Source organism: Diabrotica virgifera, chromosome 1, assembly GCF_917563875.1.
Source record: "Diabrotica virgifera virgifera chromosome 1, PGI_DIABVI_V3a".
Lineage (NCBI taxonomy): Eukaryota > Metazoa > Arthropoda > Insecta > Coleoptera > Chrysomelidae > Diabrotica > Diabrotica virgifera.
In genome coordinates, this window is record NC_065443.1 from 241,184,504 (window position 1) to 241,199,078 (window position 14,575).

A 14,575-nucleotide genomic window follows, 5' to 3' on the forward strand; every position below is an offset into this window, starting at 1 on the left:
TTCACAGTCATTTGTTTTGAGCATCTGTCATGTGTCACATAATATTACTATAGATACGTCATACGTTATTGGTATGTGGTCCCCACAAGCGCGGTCCCCGTTTCAGCGGTACCCCGATTCAGCGGTGCCCGATTTAGCGGTCCCCATAAACGCGGTCCCCAATAGAGCGGTCTCAATAAGAAAATAATAATATGACAATGATAAATAATTAGATTTATTGTAGGATATTATTTTAACCTATTCTTGCTTGAAAATATACAGGTAATATCTAAGTATCTGGTATATACCCCAGTTAATAGGGAAAAAAATCATCGATTTTAGGTAAAAATGTTCTACAGGGTTTTCAAAGTTTTAAACGTTAGATGAGGGATAACTGATGATAATTCCGTGAAGATGTACAGCTGGTTTTGCTTTTTTTTAACAATTGCAAAGAATGAACAATGTTGTACATTTTAGAGAAAAATGTTTCAAATAAATGTAGATCTTAAAAAGTTCTTTAATTTGGTGGTAAGCATATTGTAATATATAAACAATTGACCGAGATAATTGCAAAAAACCCTCATTTTTGCAGTAAATTATAAATATTAATAACTTTATTTTTTGCACAATGACGTAAAATTTAATGACTTTAAATTATATCAATTAATGAGTTATTTAAGTGTGCTAAATTTCAACCAGATCGACCAAATAGTTTATAAGTTATTCAATTTGTTTATCCCAGAGAGCAATTGTTTATACAACTGTTCTTGCCCTACAGTGACTCTGTGAGATATTTAGCAGATCGCAGTCGATTATTTGAGACTTTAATTTTAAGACGTATTAAAAATTTTTTAACATTTTATTGAAATTGTTATTAAAAAACTGTTTGAAAGAGACCTGACTTTTTACCTTATAAACAATTAGAATAACTTAGATATTTTTTATGTTCCGTGCTTGTATGTAGGCTCAATGAAAAGCTGATGAAAAAATGCATATAAAAAAAGAAAAAATAATTTTATATGTTCATTTTTTATTGTTAAAACTACTGTCCCCAAGAGGGTCCTGTTTTTACTCATTTTCCTGAACGATGCCTCTCAAACGGCATGCTGCAGAACCAAACGCCGCTGAAACGGGTCGGTGGAATCGAGAACCGCCGAAACGGGGACTGCTGAAATAAGTACCGCTGAACCGGGGACTGCTGAAAAGGGTCGGTGGAATCGAGAACCGCTGAAACGAGGACTGTTAAAATGGAGTCTTACCATTGGTATATACCAAGAATACAAACCAAAGACCTATGACGGAGATATAGTAATATTATGTGACACATGACAGAAGCTCGAAACAAGTGACAATCAATGAAAAGCCCTATTCGCGCTGTACAATTCAGAGTAAGGTCGGGAATAGTCTTCAAACGCAGGCGTCAACGTAAACTTATTCTGGACATGTTCAGGGGTGGGATCACGATGAGTAGAATTCTATTTTGCTGACGTCACGTTGCCTAGCAACCGTCAATTATCGCATTGTAAAATTCGTTTTGTGACGTCAACAAAATAGAATTCTACCGATCGTGATCTCACCACAGGATTTTATTCTCCGCGAACAATTTGCGGATTCATAATGTTACGACGGGTTGCATACATTAAGGTTAGAGAAGGAAGCCTTTTCTTGTCCCTTTCTTATTTCGAAATCAACTTCAACAAAAAATGCAAATGCAACAAATTTGTATGTCAACATTAACAAAGAGAAAGAGAAGAACAGCAACATGCAAAGGCAATGAAAAAAAATATTAGTAAAAAATAAAATGTTAGCTAATAGAATTATGCATGTACAGTTGAGTCCAGGGTTCTTTAACAGTGCGTCATTAATACCTGGTGATATAAAACACATATTTTTATCTAGCATCATTTTCTTTCAGGCATGAAACTAAAGACAAACCAGCTACCGCCTGTTATTAAGTAGAGACATTATGTTATTTTTATGAACGCTCTATAATCAGTACATCGAAAAGAGATAGGTACAAAAAAGGACGCTTTTCAGATTTTAAGTACAATTTGTAGCGTTTCTTGTTTGTTAACTTACTTATCACTGTCAGTTTGTTGGATTTTTGCTGTTTTTTGTCATGTTTTTGCATTTAGAAGTTATTTATATTACACAGATATATTTATATTACAACTAATTTTATATTGGAATTTGAAATTTTATGGTAAGTGTATTTTATTTTGCAATAATATTATTATACAAAGTTAACCTCATTCACAATTAAGGAATATTTATGATTAAGTTTCTGCAAAAGTTAAATAAATAACAAAAGGAAAATATTTTATTGTCAAATATTTATAGATATTACACTGCGCGTCAGAAAAAACGATCACCTAAAAAAATAGGTCATTTTTGATGTCTCGTATCTCCTAAACCTGTTGACCGATTTTAGTATTTCTTTCAATATAATATAGCCCTCTTCTTTTGAAATAACGCTGTAATAATACTGTTGCTAAAGAAGTAAGTTTTCATTGTATACCGGGCACCGGGTGTACGAATCAAACTGTGTTTTTTCTCAAAGTTCTCAACACCCTGTGGAATATTCTAGCATTTATAATCTGAAATAATCGATACTGAAATTAAAACGTAACCATAGCCTTTGGTTTTCTTAACATTTTGTTTTGATTAATTCGCTTATGTTGGATAATATAAAAGTTAGGGGATTTTACAACTAGCCATGTTCTTCATCAGTACAGGGTGTTTCTAAATAAGTGCGACAAACTTTAAGGGGTAATTCTGCATGGAAAAATAGTGATCGATTGCCCTATTAACCGTTTGCAGTATTGCCCTAAATCAGGTTGACATATGAATATAAAAGTTGGAAAATTTAAAGAGATAGTTAACGCGCATTTTTTTGGTATACAATTAGGAATTTAATATTCATCATTGGCGCGCATACGGGTAATATGATCGATCATATTACCAGTATGCACGCCAATGGTGAATATAAAATTCTTAATTGTGTGTCAAAAAATGTGAAATAACTACGTCTTAAAACCCACTAAATTTCATATGCATATCTCAACCCGTCTTAAAGCAATAAATAAATCGTGAGTTTGTAAGAAAACATTCAACATATTGTATCTCGGAAACGAAGCATTTGCGGACATACAGTTACAAAGCAAACTGTCATTATTTTTCCATGCAGAATTACCCCTTAAAGTTTGTCGCACTTATTTAGAAACACCAAGTACTGATAAAGAACATGGCTAGTGGTTAAAGTACCTAACTTTTGTATTATGCAACAGAAGTGAATGAATCAAAAAACAGAATGTTAAGAAAATCTGAGGCTATAGTTGGGTTTTAATTTCAGTATTTTATAAATGTTAGAATACTCCACAGGGTATTGCGAGCTTTGAGAAAAAAACACAGTTTGATTCGTCCACTCGATATACAATGAAAATATACCTATTTAGCAGCAGTGTATTATAACAAATATTTAATATCACTAATATTATAGTTATTAAGGTACCAAGGGTATTATAAGGAAGCAAAACTAACATTTTATTTATCTGATAACGTCAAATTTTATAATATAACCCGTGATCGGAATAGTAGCCACTTTCTGTCCCACGGATTTAACTGTATTTAAGTTTGTTTCAATAAATAGTTGTTGGGCCTCCTCGTACGTATGTTCGTTAACAATAATAACTGTACAGTCCAATTAACTTACCTTATCATACAAAAATAAATGACAAATAATAATTCCCTGTACCATTTATTTTAATTAATTATTTGTTTCTGCGTATACTTATATTTGTAAAGTGAAGGTAATGTGTTCAAGACTTAGACAAAAAGAACATGAATTTTTTTAAATGTGCAAGACAATTTTTATTTGACAACAGTCATGTACCGCGGCAATACTATCTTTATAAATTTCTCTTTATTCTGTCATTAGTAAGTATTTTTTTATTAATTGTGTTCTTTCTCGTGACTAGACATCTCGTAACGAGACAGTTCGTAACGCCGGAGTTCGTAATGGCGGCAATTATTAACTAGCAAAATTCGTGCACAACGGTATAATTTGTAACGTCGATAACACACTAAGTATAAGTCAATATTTTTTAGTCTGCATCCGATGTAACCACAACTAATTCTGATTAATTTTCCATTCTCTTTTGTTTGTCATTTTCGTTGTCGAGTTTTAAAATTGTCGGAAAACATTTATATTGAGTTTATAATTTATCTAATAAAATGTTTGAACAAAATGTTTAAAAAAAATTTTTTTTTTATAATAAAATGTGTAAAATTTTAAACAAAACTTCAGTATGTACAAATGTAAGTTTATACAGTGAGGACGTTTGAGTTCAAATAAATTAATTATCTCGAGAAGGGGTGAATTTGGAGAGAAATCCTGAGACAGTTCGATTTTTAATTTTAAATTATGACTTTTTGCCATATACATTATACTACTGACGTCGTCCATCTGGTTGTGATGACGCAATCGATGATTTTTTTAAATGAGAGTAGGAGTTGTGTTATAGCTCATTTGAAAAGTTTTTTAATTCTATTCAGTAATGTAAATATTAACCTAATTATTTATACAGTGTGTTCAAGAAATATTTTTTTTATTAAATTATTTGACACAAAAAGGAGAATGTAAGTAATTTATTTAATTAAAAATACATTTTATTGTTGTCAGAAAAACAGGTGATAATGTTTATCTCAAAAATAAACATTACTTTTCGCTTAAATTCAATGTTCAAGCTGCTAAGCGACAGGTGGGTGGCAGATTTAATATTGAATTTAAGCGAAAAACAATGTTTATTTATGAAATAAACATTTCTTTTTGTTTTCTGACAGCACTCAAATGTATTTTAAAGTACCTACATGAATTACATACACTCTTCTTTTTGTCTCAGTTAATTTAATAAACAAAAAATTTTGTTGTGCACCCTGTATAAATAATTATGTTAACGTTTATATTAATGAATAGAGAATTAAATTACTTTTCAAATGAGCTATCGCACCATCCCTACTCTCATTAAAAAAAATCATCGATTACGTCATCACGACCAGATGGATGACGTCATTAGTATGATATATAATATATATAATAATCCATGATTTTTTTAAATGAGAGTAGGGATGGTGCGATAGCTCATTTGAAAGGTTATTTAATTCTCTATTCATTAATATAATCGTTAACATAATTGGTAAAAAGTCATAATTTAAAAGTAAAAATCGACCTGCCTCAGCATTTCTCTCCAAATGCTCCCATTCTAGAGATAATGAATTTATTCCAACTCAAACGTCCTCACTTAATAACACATATTTACGGATATCGTTAAAAAAAACAGATTAACTGTTAGAGCAACAGTAGGACAAGTAACTTTTTTTCCAATTATTTTTCACTTTTTTATGAATTAATATAAACATTTATGTAAGGCCTGTAAAGTTATATACTCAAACAAAATTCCATGTAAATCCATTCAAATATAAAAAAGTTATTACGTAATGAAAAATTCGTAAAAATTTCAATTGCGTTTTTCTAGAAACTACAATTACCCCAGTTAATAGGGAAAAAAAAATGAAAAAATGTTAAGCAGGGTTTTGAAGGTGCTAAACGGTAGATAAGAGATAAATGATGATAATTCCGTGAAGACGTACAGCTAATTTTTCTTCTTCTTTTTTTAAACAGGTACAAAGAATGACAAACTCAGTTTCTTGACTATAAAACGTTTCTTGTAAATTTTAGAGAAAAATGTTTTAAATAAGTGTTGTAGATCTTAAAAAGTTCTTGAATTTGATAGTACTCATATTAATATACATAAACAATTGACCTAGATAATTGCAAACAACTCTCATTTTTGCATTAATTTTTAAATATTAATAACTTTACTTTTTACATAATGATATATAATTTAACTACTTTAAATTATGCCATTTAATGGTTTCTTTAAGTGCACTAAATTTCAACCAGATTGACCAAATAGTTTATAAGTTATTCAATTTGTTTATCCCAGAGAGCAATTGTTTATACAACTGTTCTTGTCCTAACAGTGAATCTAGAGATATTTAGCAAATCGCAATCAATTATCCGAGAGTCTACTTTTAAGATGCATTAAGAAAAAATTAACATTTTATTAAAATTGTTATTAAAAAACTCGTTTGAAAAAGACCCTACTTTCTAGGTTATAAACAATTTGAATAACTTTGAAAGTTTTTATGTCACACGCTTGCATGTAGGCTCACTGAAAAGCTGGTGAAAAAATACATATTAAAAAAGAAAAAATAATTTTATATGACAAATAGGAATCAAGTTAGTATTTTTTTATAAATCAAATTTTGCATTGTTTATAAACATCTTTATTTTACGATCCAGTTTATAGATTGCATATGCAGTGAAATAATAAAAACTTATGACCTGTTAAACTGATGGTACTCGTGAAACACCTCCAACGAAAGTGAAGGTGGGAATTGTTCAAGCTTCGCTTCCTTTTTTGGGAAAAAACTGCAATATATTATCACCTTCCATAGCATGCACAACCTTCTTTTTTAACTGGAGTAGCTCAAGAAAATACTAAAAATTGTGTAAATTTCACCTTGCACAATTGGAAAATCCCGTGAAAATCAATTAATTGAATTTTATTATAAAAGTTATTGAACTCTACAAGTATTCCTTAAAAATTATTTAAATTATTAATTAAAATATATTTTTTATATAAATATAAAATAATTATAAATTAGTACAATACATTATTTATTTTTTTTTATTTGAAATAATTAAAAAGTATTTAAAAGTCCTTAATAGTTTTTAAAAAACTAATTTTTGTTTTATTTTGTTTTTGAATTGTTATGAAATGTTATTTAATTTAATGAAGCTATTAATATTTGTTTAGATAGGCATCTAATAAGTATAAATATGTAATATGTTTGCACTATTATTTAATGATGTATGTTAAGTTCAATAATTAGAATAAAATTCGTATATTTGTTTTGATAGTAATATATATATATTTTAATAAATTCATATAAATAATTATAAAAATAAAAAAGTAAGACATTGTTTATGAATTTTAATTTGATAATTCTAGTGAACGTCTATAACTTCTAAATCGCTTCTCGGCAAGATACAGTTTATCCTCTACAAAGTCTGACTCGACATCGTCAAGAACCACTGCAGCGCGATTACAACATTTTTTCTCCTCTTCTTCCACTGCACAGTTTGTAAAAAGATCCGTACAGTTTATACCATATTTTTTACAGCCACATCTTGTACTTTTGCAACGCGTTGAACATTTACATGTAATTTGTTTTAATATCTCTTTAGGTATCAAACAATCTAAGGTGTAAATAGGTTCAAAACCCGTATCAGTTTTTTTCCATCCATACTGGGTAGCATCCAGTTTTTTACCTAACCAGTGTTAAACGCGAAGTACATGCTGATAACCTGCACCTTCTGTTGGGGGCAAATTTTCCAATTTAAAAGATTCTTTCCCTGTATTTCTTATAAATTGTAAAAAACGTAACTAATTTAATGCCAATATGTTATTATTTTTTTTATATGTAACATCAATTGCAGCAGAATACAAAGCAACAATGATATCACATCCGTTTTTCATGATGTCCTCCTTGTTAGCATTCTCGTCATAAAAAATATTTATCAGATCTACAATTTCTGACGATGCAGTTAATAATTTGAATTTTCCTTGATTAAAAAAGAGGAAGTTGTATCACACTCAGTAAAAATATATAAGAACCCAACGTATTTTCTTAGATGAGAATGTTTAAAACTATTACAACTATAATAGATAGATTTTCCTTTTGCGCCTTTTTTTCAAAATATATGTTATTGTCCGGAGCAGAGAGTTGCGTCAATATTATGAGTATATCAGTATCATTACCAATTATTACAATGGTCTTGTTAGTTTCATATGTATGTTCGTGAAGAGCTGTCTGCACTATTAATACGTCTGCATCTTCATCTGCTACTTTAGTTCGGTACCCAGATTTGTTGAGCTCTGCACATAAAAGTTGAATTAATTGCTTTTTATTTTTACTAACTGCTAAAAATATTTTTTGTTTTATGGATAAGATCGTGTTTTCAACCAATTTATTTTCTGGGCCTGAGCTAATTATTATTGTATATTTATATAAATAATATTCTTTAATTAGTAAAATATAAGTAATTCTTACGAGAAATTATTGTAAAATTAAAGCAAGTAATAGCAATTAAACTGCAAATTTTTTCAACATGTTTCAAATTGGGATTCCATTCTAAAAAATAAAACGAAGCTATTCTCACCTTCATATTTGTTGGCGGTGTTTCACGAGTACCATCAGTTTAATGAGTCATGACTTTTTATTTTTTTTTTACTGCATATGCAATCTATAAACTGGATCGTAAAATATAGACTTTCTTAAACAACTTATTCAATTTTCAGCTCTTAATGTTTATAAAAAATGGAAATATGATTTATTGAAAAAAAAATTCTAACTCGATTTCTATTAGTCATGTAAAATCCACTTTATTATTTTAATGTGTATATTTTCACCAGCTTGTCAGTGAGCCTACATACGAGCGTGTAACGTAAAAATTGTCAAAGTTATTCTAATTGTTTATAACCTAAAAAGTAGGGTCTTTTTCAGGCGGTTTTTTTAACAACAATTTTGATAAAATCTTAAAATATTTTCAATACATCTTAAAACTAAAGTCTCAAATAATCGATTGCGATTTGTAAAATATCTCTAGAGTCACTGTTAGGGCAAGAACAGTTGTTTAAACAATTGCTGTCTGGGATAAACAAATTGAATAACTTATAAACTATTTGGTCGATCTGGTTGAAATTTAGCTTACTAAAATAACCCATTAATTGGCATAATTTAAAGTAGTTAAATTAAATATCGTTGTGCAAAAAATACAGTTATTAATATTTAAAAATTAGTGCAAAAATGAGAGTTTTTTACAATTATCTCGGTCAATTGTTTATATATTGCAATATGTGTCACACCAAATTGAAGAACTTTTTAAGGTCTACAATATTTATTTGAAACATTTTTCTCTAAAATGGATAAGAAACGTTTTATAGTAAAAAACTTAGTTTTTCATTCTTTATAACTGTTTTAAAAAAAGAAGAAGAAAAATTAGCTGTACGTCTTCACGGAATTATCATCATTTATACCTCATCTATCGCTTAAAACCTTCAAAACCCTGCTTAACATTTTTACGTGAAATCGATGATTTTTTTCCCTATTAACTGGTGTAAATATTTGACATACTACTGTTGCTTTGAGGCGACGATTTGTTGGGCTACGAACTGTCGCGTAACGAGATGTCATGGAACCGTTCTTTCTATTAAAATTTCGTAAGGTTTTAGGTGCAATTTTTATAATAGGTGCAGTTATACTTGCTATGAAAGTGCCACTTTCTATGGTTGATAAGAATCCGCAAACAAATCTTACAATCAATAGTAAAGAAAATTCCAGTAGTGTTGAAGATTATGACTTAAATGAATATGTTTTCACGGAGTAACCAAGTTTTATAGATATATAGATTAATCGTTGAAATTTAATTACAAGACGTTATTTTGTACTTTTTTAAATAAATATAAACATATTTTACTGTTATTCTTACATAATATAAAAAAACATCCAAAAATGAAAATGTTGGACCTACAAAATGCTTTAACGTCTGTCAAGCAGGTAAAGGAAAGTTGTTCTTTTCCTACTATCATCCTTTCTTTCTCCCCTTCCTTTTATCATATTAGAGTGTCTAATTTGCGCTAGCTATTTTCGGGCGTAATGAATCTGGTCACATTTTAATACTTTTACCCTCCGGTAAGTGCAGGTAACAAATAAATATGTAAGAAAGTGGTCACAACAAGCGCAGGTACTACGACCCTAATTAGGTAGGCACTAAGTACCTTTTAATCTAAATTTAATGACTTTCGTACATATTTAATAACTTTATTTAATATTTTCGGGCGATCCATCAGTTCCAATATAGAGGTTGAAGTGCAAACAAGTGAAAAAATTTTGTTAGCGAATATGTTTTCTAATGTTAAAGTTATGTCGAGTCAGCGAGGGCAGAGCCAAATTTTATATAAACATTATAAATTTTCTATACATCGAACAATTAAAACTGAAATGATTAATGAAATAGTGTGGAGATGTGCCAATCGAAAATGTTCAAAAGTGTTTATTTACACAATAGGCTATTGATAATATTCAAAATAAGAGAGCTAAAAGGAACTACAACGTTAACGGGATTTTATTGTCTCATATGGTCAATGGATCTCTATATTTGAAAAAACCGCTGAGTGCTACCATTTAAATGGGTGCGTTTTTGAGAAAGGGGTGAATTAGTCCCTAGGCACAGGGTGCATTAGGGTAAGTTCTATGCAATTTTGGTACAAATATGTCTACAGAAAAATTGTTCCCGATTAAATTTACTACAAAAACGTCACCTCTTAAAGTCAAAAATATTTTATTTTACAAAAATATATTCAAAAGAAAAGCAAGGAAAAAACACGAAAGGCAGCAATTTTGTTTTTTGCCCAATAACTTTTTTCCACGGGGATATAGGTATAGGCATTACTTTAGTGAAAAATAACTTCTATTCTTCCTCTTTAAAATAATGTTTGGTAAAAGTCTCTGGGATTTATAGTTTCTGAAATACGATTTTTCAAAATTCGCCGCTCACATCATTTTTGGGACATTTTCCCCATTATTTCGGAAACATTGTTCTGTAACTTTTTTCTACGCATTTCTAGGTATATGCAATGGTACATTTAGTAGAAAGAGAAGTCAATTACCTTTAAAATGGTCTATTGTATAAGGTTACACGACTCTTTATAGGCAAGCTATGCTTTTTCAAGGTTTTATACTTTTAATAATTTTTGACATTTTTAATGATTATTTTTTAAATTTCTCATTGTGAATATTTTCCTTGTAAATTTAGGTATGTACATTGTAAAGCTTGTTTTCCTTACTTCAAAATGGTGTATTGAAAAAAATTCTAGGACTATTTTAAACAAGATCTTCGTAGGATATCCAAGGGTATCCGGAATTAGAGAAAAATTTTAAATGTTTTTTATTTTTTTCAATTAGAAGAATATAATTGCATATTAGAACATCATTTTTAATTCCAAATAACTTTTCTTAATAACACTTTTCGATATTGTGAAATATAAAGGTACTTTACTCTTGAGCGAAATTCATATTTTTAATATACCTCATATTCTATTGAAACAATTTTATATCTGATGATTGCATCTTAGGTTTTAGACTATGCAGAGTATTTTATAAACAATATTTTTTTTATAAAGTTAATAATAAAAAAGTTTTCCATGTGGTTTCAACTTAGTAGGACCTCTTGCATGTGTATATGTCACATTTTGAAAAAGCATATCTTGTTTAAAAATAGTCCTAGAATTTTTTACGATACACCATTTTAAAGTAAAGAAAATAAGCTTTCGTTTTTATTGTACAATGTATATACCTAAATATACCATAAAAAAACGTTATAATAAGAAATTTAGAAATAATCGTAAAATATATCAAAAATCATTAAAAGTATAAAACTTTGAACAACCATATCTTGCTTAAAAGTAGCCATACAGCCTTCTATAGGAGATCATTTTAAGGGCAATTAACTTTCCTTATTATTAAATGTAACAATATATATATACCTAAAGCTACGTAGAAAAAGTTACAGAACAATGTTTGAGAAGTAACAAGCAAAATGGGCCAAAATCGCTGTGAGTGGCAAACTTTCAAAAATCATATTTTGGAAAATATAAGTCATAGAGACTTCTACAAAACGCTATTTTAAAGAGAAAGGATGGAATATTTTTTTCCGTAAAGCAATGCCTATATCCACATCCCCGTGGAAAAAAGTTATGGGGCAAAAAACAAAATTGCTATAATTTGTGTTTTTTTCTTGCTTTTCTTTTGAATATACTTCTGTAAAAAAAAATATTTTTGACTTTAAAAGGTGATGTCTCGATAGTAAATTTAACCTGGAACAATTTTCCTGTAGACATGTTTGTACCAAAAGTGTATAGAACTCACCCTAATTCGCCCTGTGCCTAGGGACTAATTCACCCCATTCTCAAAAACGCACCCCTTTAAATGGTAGCACTCCACGGGTTTTTATTATTTAGAGGTCCATTGACCATATGAAACAATAAAACCCCGTTAACGTTGTAGTTCCTTTCCAAAATACATAATCAATAGCCTACAATGGACCCGATTGAAAACTTAGTTATTACTTCAGTGAAAGGCCAGCATAATCACCCCTCAGAAACCAAACAAAAAATATCAAGACAAATTATTGTTACTGCAGCATGCAAGAGGAAAGCAGAAAGTGATATAGTGGAAAAACCAGCAAAAATTATTCGAAGTGCTATAGATAAAACAGACCACGTTAGTGTTTTAACCTGCAACGACTTAAAATGTATAAGGGAGAATATGTACAATCAACGTCGAAAAACGTATCCGACTATACCGCGCAACGCATAGGAAGTACACAAGTCCCTTAGTGATTTTCATCATAATTACAAGACATCCAAAAATGAAGAGTTTATTCTATACAATGGATGTTCACAAGGAATAATTGTTTTGGTATGTAAAGCAGTTTTAGCTAAATCAGAGATTTTATACAAGGACGTACAATATACAAGTTGTGCTTACAGGAAGTTAAAAATCTGTGTTATGAACATAATTTGATTCTTCGACCCACAAAAATTGTATTAGACTTCGAAACTGCTATTCACAATGCCGTGAAATATATATGGACTGACATCATAATCCATGGGTGCAGATTTCACCTAACGCAATCTTGGTGGCGCAGAATTCAAAGTTTAGGCTTATCTTGTGAATATAAAGACAAAAGTTCTGATATCGGAAATTGGTTGCGTTTGTGTTTTGGTACGGTTCTCCTAGATAAAAATATTGTTAGTGCCTTTTTTGTGTTTGAGATGATGGAAGTGATGCCAAATGATACGCGAGTTATACAGTTTGCGGACTATCTAACTGATCATTATATTTCCGAAGAATCTAAATTTCCCCCAAACATTTGGGCGGATGCTAGTGCCGAATTAAATCAAACAACAAACGCCTGTGAATCTTTCCATGCACACTTTAACAATTCATTTCATTACTGTTCGCCATCAATTTTTGATTTCATGACAGTTTTGACTAAATTTCAAAATGAGGTTTATATCAAATGTAACAGTATAAATACTCCTATAAAATCGAGGAATTCGCATACTTTACGAAGAAAGCGCTTTTTGGAGAATCTTTTACAAGATCTTAAGCACAATCAAATTACAACCATGCATTTTGTAAAAAGTGTTTCTCACATATATTGTGCTACAATAAAATAAGATATATTTTTTGTATTTTAATATTATACTTGTACCTACTACGATATAAATAAATTTCTATAAATTAAAAAAAAATGTTTCCAGTTTCCTTACAATTTTTATTACCTGACTGATGTGACCAGATTCGTAGCCCTCTTTTTTGGCCAGTGTGACCAGTTTCGTACATCAAAATCCTCATTACCTAACTGATGTGACCAGATTGGTATCGCCCCTATTTTCATTTTCATTCACCAGCTATTCAATTATTTTCTATTTCCTGTCATTATTTTCAATTCTTATAGTTATTTTTGTTAACTTTTCTCGCCTCTTCTATTTGCTGTATCATTGTTTTTGCCTTTTACAACGTTCTTTGCTTCGGAGATTTTCCTGTAATTCTTTTGGGTGGCATCCTCATCAGATGCCCACACCTGTTCATTTATCTCATTGCTACTTTATTCATTATTGGTCCTTGCTGATGAACAAGTTAGAAGCTTTTGAACTCTGGCTTTATAGAAGGATATTGAAAATATCTTGGACAACCCACTCCACCAAAGAAAATGTCCTGAGGAGAATAAGTACATAGATAGCTGCTAAAGATCATGAAATTTAAAAAAGTTAGCTACCTAGGACAAATAATAACAAAAAAAATAGTATTGCCCCGCGCAACTGATCATCCAGGCGATGATTGAAGGAAAACGGGGTTCCACTAGACGCTAGACAGAAAGGCATATTCTGGTATTGCTTCAGGTTCAAAAAGAATAATCCACAGGTTATAAAACTACTAAACCCATTTTCTACATTTACTGATTTTCCACAATCTAAGTTAAGAAGCGTAAATACCAAACTGTAGCCGGGTAACCTTTCTTGAGGGAGTATTGGACATGTAGTTAGAGCAAGCAGAATAGTACATAGTTCATTTTGAGAGACTGATAGCCCAGGAGGTAGTGTCAAATTTAACCGGAGCATTTTAGCATGGCTGATTTCTTTTTATTTAGTTAGGTGTTCCAAAGCTTATTAACAAATGATGTGTCAGCTGGTCCAAAACCGGGGATTTTAGACAAGAAAAGGTAAAATATGAAACTTGATGGAAAAACGCTACAACTTATGTCAAATATATATCTACGTGACTTACAAGTCTTAATAGCCTTGCTTACTTGGCTCCTAACTTTCACTCAGGAAATCCGGGTTCAAATCCTGGCGTTGAATTTTTTTTGTTTTTAAAATTGACATTTTATTTTGAACAATAA

General features: G+C 30.2%; 1 long non-coding RNA gene across 1 annotated transcript; it reads left to right on the forward strand.

The window, feature by feature from the left end:
- Positions 1-3,775: 3,775 nt before the first annotated feature.
- On the forward strand, positions 3,776-9,588 carry LOC114324703 (uncharacterized). Its single transcript, XR_003651576.1, has 2 exons — positions 3,776-3,915; positions 9,332-9,588. It is a non-coding gene; the product is annotated as an uncharacterized LOC114324703 (long non-coding RNA).
- The last annotated feature ends 4,987 nt before the right edge of the window (positions 9,589-14,575 follow it).